Source organism: Macaca thibetana, chromosome 12, assembly GCF_024542745.1.
Source record: "Macaca thibetana thibetana isolate TM-01 chromosome 12, ASM2454274v1, whole genome shotgun sequence".
In the NCBI taxonomy this organism is placed as follows: Eukaryota; Metazoa; Chordata; class Mammalia; order Primates; family Cercopithecidae; genus Macaca; species Macaca thibetana.
The window spans coordinates 28,127,585-28,133,588 of NC_065589.1; the positions used below are offsets into that span (position 1 = coordinate 28,127,585).

General features: G+C 36.9%; 1 protein-coding gene across 1 annotated transcript in view; it reads right to left on the reverse strand.

Moving 5' to 3' along the window:
• Positions 1 to 6,004, reverse strand: part of VWC2L (von Willebrand factor C domain containing 2 like) — a 168,880-nt gene that overhangs the window by 35,020 nt on the left and 127,856 nt on the right. The gene's annotated exons all lie outside the window — the stretch shown is intronic.

Genomic DNA, 6,004 nt, shown 5'->3' on the forward strand with positions numbered 1-6,004 from the left:
AGGATTAAGATTTTTTTAATGAGAACTATCAGAAACTTGCAGGGAAAAGGCATTAGTGTGATACAGTGACAATCTAATACAGAGGAGGTGTACAATAAATGTTTGCTGAACGAATGAACCCTAATTTGGCTCATCATTTCTAAACTGTGCACAAGTTTCAGTAATGTGGAGGTTTATATAAATTTGTCTTGGATGAAAGTGTATGAAAATTGTACAACCATTAGCTTTAACCACCCCTGGGATAAATTTATCCCTGGAGTAGGAAAGGCAGAGAGAGTGTGAAGCTTGAAAGATTGGAAAGGGCATAGGAGAGATGTACCAGTGGGATAATAAGATGCAGGGAGCTTGTTTTGACCGCTGCCTGCAGCAATTTTCACTTGCCTAGGGCACCCCTGTTACTGCGTGGTGGACAGTAGCTAAAATAGGAACTCTGTCGGCCTTGGCAGCTGTAACACCAGCATCTGCATCTTGCATTAACTGCACATTTATGAACGATGTCAGGGTCGATCTGAGCCAGGCAGCAGCAGGAGAAGTTTTCAGTCACTTCAACTTTGCTCCCACCTTGGTGTTAGGACCATCAAAGTCTTGTCAGCAGCAATGATTGCTCACTGATGCTGCAAGCGTGGAAGACAGAAAGGCAATTGGCAATCTCAGTCCCCAGACAGGCAGAACAGCTGGTATCAGGCACCTGAGAGGGAATGCAATCGTGGTAGGTTTTGGAGGTGTTTATGTGCTCTTCCAAGCTGTCTGAGAGCTTGGTGGGTTGTGTATACATGATCAGATGCAAATAGTCCCCAGTGAGCATAACTTGTTTTCCCAAAATTTTACTGCACTGCACACAAGGACAAACTGAAGGAACTCTGTTAATAATCTAGTGGTGAGAGCCACCTAAAATAAGTGGAAGCCATTACAGGCAGGCAGACTGTCATCAGCATTATATTCACTCAGGGAGCCAATGCTGTCCCATAATGAATGACCTCATCCACCTGAACAAAAATAAACAGCAGCAGCTCTTCAGCAGCTGAACTTCCCTTCTGGAGGCTGTTTATTATTCTGAATTAGAGTCAACACTTTTACCTCAGGAAAAAAAAAAAAAAAAAAAAAATAAACAGTGTTTACTCTTCCCCAGAACTCTAATGCTATCTAAAATTCACCTAGAATATATGTTTTGGTGACTCAGATTAAAATCTCCAGGTTCCTAGTGTAAATGCATTCTCTGATTACTACCAAATAACTAACCAAAAGCTCTACGATTGTGGATGTGCTAGTTGTCAGGCACAGAGCTGAGTCTTGTACATGCTAATTGTCTTAGTCCTAGTTTTAGAGACAGGAAAACCAGTTTGTTGGGGTTGAGTGATTGCCCAAGGCCCTACCTAACATGTGGCAGAGCGAGAATGCAAAATGAAAACTACCCTAGCCCAAACTCGAGTCTGCATCACACTGCATGCTGCCATTTTCATCCACACACTACCCAAACAATTGTTTCCAGGCTTCCATTACAAGTTTTAAGTTCGTTAGATCATTTCTTTGACAAATATTTGAGTTCCTATTCTACGCCCAGAAGCATGCTAATCAATGACACAAGACTGTGTGGAGCAATGAGGCAGCTCTAATGGCAATGGGATTAGGAGTCCACAGATTAGCAGAAAAGGACATATGTCTAGTGGTTCAGTCCAATGTAGAAATAGTTAAATGTCACTTATAATAAAAGTCAGACTTTTTTTTTTCTGTTTTGATGGTACGAAGACTAAAAACAAAATTAGACAATTAAAAGGGATGAAGAATAAACTATATAGAAAGCCCAATGATCCTGACTGGGGATAGCTGAATAGAGGACGTGGTGCTCTTCATTGCAGCCCAGATAATCATCTCTTACAGCATCCTACCATTTTGTGCCAACGTTATCTCTGGAGTTGGTATAAGCAAAACAGCCTGCATATTATTAGCCAAAGAACCAGTCTTTCGTAGTCTCATCCTTTCCAAGTATTAATATTTAACTAGCATGTCTCAAGAAAAAAAGTGCACCTGGGCTGGGAGAAGAAAAGCTAAATTTAGAGACATTAAAGGGCTAAAATAAAGTACAATAAATGGAGATTAATTCGCTGCTTTGCATGTGTTGCCTGAAGAAGAGCTTTGGTCTGACTCTGTCACTGATGAAAGAGAGAACATTTTGACACTCTTAAGGGCATATATTACCATGAAATCTGTCCCAAGTCCCTTTTGTCTTGCTTTTCAATGTATTGTTTACAGATGTTAGGCATTTTAATAGAAAAGCCGTCTGCTATTTACCACACATTTCTCAGAGAACAAATTAATTTCTCTGGGATTCCTCTAATTCAGATGAGGTCTGCATTCTTCTTCTTCTCATGTAAATCTTAGTAAGAATGCACTGTTCATTAGCATTGAATAACATGGAACTTTGGAAATAAAAGCCTTCCATCCTGATGCAGGAGATGTTGGTTATAGGCAAGAGTTAAAGATATCAACTCTTTGGTATATAACCACCATATGCAAGGAGAAACCACATCTAATGGAAAAGCTAGTGTTTTGTTTTCAAGCAGCATTGCACAATGGCTCACAGAAGGGCATGGGCTTCATATTTGCCTGGGTCTAGTTCTTACTTTGGAATTTGCTATCTGCAGAACCTTGCCTATGTTGCCTAACTCTTCTGAGCTTCAGTGTCCTCACTTACAAAATGGGGTGCTCTGTTGATAGGTTATTTTGAAGTTTAAGAAAGATTAATGCACATAAAGATTCCAGAAAATACTCGATAGAAGTTAAATATTTTTTAACGGTGTAATCTATTATCTTCTTTCAGAGGATTTCATTTAAAACTCAGTTTTCCAATACAAAGGGTTTATGTAGGGACTGAGAACTCAGCAGATGTAAGTTCTATTCAATAACCATTAGAAATTATTCACCATTTTACATGGGTGCCATTTTACATATGGCACCAAAAAGATATTAACACTTTCAGGATGATAATCAATTCCAACTAGGTTTTCTTGGGAAGGGGGTGGTAGGTTCGTCAATTTTATATGTTGTTCCTTTAGCTAATTTGTGTGATGTTTTTAAGTTTTCTGTGATTTTTACCAACACAAAACACACCCAAACCCGCCCCATGCAGCATTAAAAATATATTCAAGATTAAAATTATTCTTTACTTTAAAAATTATTTTAGTGGTAAAAGTTAAACTGCTTTAATTTGTTTAATACAATGTATTTTCCAATATCAGTGATGCTTGTGAGCTGTAATTTATTTTAAAGGAAGATAAAACAGTCTGTTCCAGGAAAGTTAGTGTCTTTGTTGAAATATTAGCTGTAAAAAGTTTATGCAATCTAATTACAAGTTGCCTATCAATAAGAAGTAGCACATGAAGAGAAAACAGAATACAAATCAAAATCTCAGCTTGGATTAACTACTATACAAGGTCAGGTTAACGTCGTTTTTCACTAACAAAGTTTGTGGATAAGTATGGAAATTTTAGCTTCTCAGTTTAAGGGTTCAGAATAAGTAGTCATACAGTAACAGACCTAAAAGGTCTCTTTTATTCCCATTTATTTTTTTCCAAATTAATACAAGATATACACAGGATTTTAGCTAGCAGTGATAACTGTACTGACAGTCAACTAATCACATCATTTATTTTGCATTTGCATTTTGATTGTGACAAATTTTGGAAAAGGAATGAAATTGTGAAAAGTATTATCAAAGTAATTTTATAAACTTTTCTGTGATTGAATTGAACATGTTTAGGGAATAAATTGTTTCCCTTGATGCCAATTGGGTTATGCTTTGTTGCTCCTCTGAGTTGATTTACATCTCCTTTGCAATGTTATCAAATGTCTGTTATCATTCTTAATCAAGCGCAGTAGTCTCCAAACAAATCAGAGGCAGTGTGGCATCCAAGGAGAGCACCATCACATTGCCTTTTAAAAATGTAATTGATTATATAGTTGCTTAATTTTATGAGGCAGCATTGCAGCAAGTATTGCTAGATATTAAGCCAGATATCCATTCATGCAAGGAAGATCTGTAGATGCAATTTAAAAGTGCTCATTTTAGAAATTATGAGGGTTTTTCCCCAATGGAGGTTTTAATGTGAGTTTTGCAAAAAGGCTAGGCCGCTAATTCGTCTCTCGACACTGGGAACTGTGGATTTCTGAAAGAAGTGACCCCAGATTCACTCACTTAACCACTTCTAGCTCTTAAGTAACTTAAAATTGACAAAGTACAGTATCAAAATTTGAACAGTAGAAGATAGTAAGATATTTTATAAATAAACCTGGGAGAAGGTAGAAAAATAAATTCCATTAGAACATCTTTCCTTAAGCAAAATTATACTGCTTATTATACTAAATTATATATTTTATATATACCATAATATACTAAATATATACTAAACATGTATACTAATATACAAAAATTATACTATAAACTCTGAGAATCTGCATTTTTATTTGTGTCTATATTGCAATAGTTGTCCAATAAAAAGTATTTGCTTTAGTCAGAAAATTGAATGGATTGAATCAGAGACGTTTGTAACATGATAATATTCATTTGACCTGCATAAAATAGGCCAAGCATCTCATTGATTTTCTACTCATACAAGCAGCCAACTGTGCTCACCTACAGTGTGTAGGAGACTGTGTATGTACATGTCTATTCAGTGTGGTAATTTGGTAGAGTGATAGCAGCTTCCACCTCTGTGAGTGAATGAATAGTTCATGAAGAGCCATTTAGCAGTTGTCAATGAATAGTGCTGAGTCTGTCTCTGTCTCTTATTTTGTCTGTCACAGTCATGCCGACACTAGGATACATGCTTGTCACGTTGTTTACCATGACTCCTCACAACTTCCCAGCATAATCATCCCGTCTCCTATAGTACTCATGAAAAATGTCAATAAGAATACACATGTCCTAGAGAGGAGACTGGAGAAGGAGAAAACTGCTTGGGAGAATGAGCATGTGTGATGATATAATATTTTCTTTGTGTCCAGTTTAAAATCTTACACATGGCAAGTCCACCAAAAAAAAAAAAAAAAAAGGCCACTATAAATCCTTTGGAAGCAATTTGCTTATTCTTGGTCACTTTGTTTGTTTATGGATTGGCTTAATGGGTTCAATAATAAATCCATGCAGAATAATTTGAAAGTATGAACAAATAAAAAAGGCCTGGATATATTTGTTCATTTATTCCATTCATTCATATATTTTTGTGACAGATTACAATGGTATTATGGGGTACACATAATGTTATGATGTATGTATATGATGTGGAATGAGCGAATCAAGCTAATTGACATGTCCACCACCTTATATACATATTTATTCCTCCTGTCTAACTTTGTGCCCCTTGGCCAACATCTCCTCATTTCTCTCATCCCCAGTCTCTAGTAACCACCATTCCACTCTCTGCTTCTATGAACTTGATTGTTACAGATTTTACATAGAGAGAACACGCCTTTTTTTAAAAAATCTTTTTGTGTGTGATATTACTTGGCATAAAGTCTTCCAGCTTCATCTGTGTCGCCATGTGTGACATAATTATTCACAAAAGCCATGATATGGAATCAATGAAAGTGTCCATCAATGAATGAATGGATCGAGAAAATGTGGTATATTTAATTCACTTTTATTGAGTTCTTATGAAATAGCAAGCATTCTCCTGGATGCTAGGGATCCAGAGACATTTATGCTCTGCCTTCCAAGAATTTACAAACTATTGGGTAGGGGTGAGTGGACACATGAGATTTGACAGTGTAGAGTATATCTAAGAGGGACACCTAACCCCAATTATGGGAGACAGGGATGAGGGAAATCTTGTAAGTCTTTTGGAAGAATGAGCCCTGAGGTAATTAAAAGGATGAATAGAAGTTAGCCTTGTAAAGCGTGTGTGCGTGTGTGTGTGTGTGTGTGTGTGTGTGTATAGGAAATAATTTTGAAGTGGATGGTGAGAGGCATGATTGTACAGAGAGGACAAGAGGGAGAAAAAAAGCAATG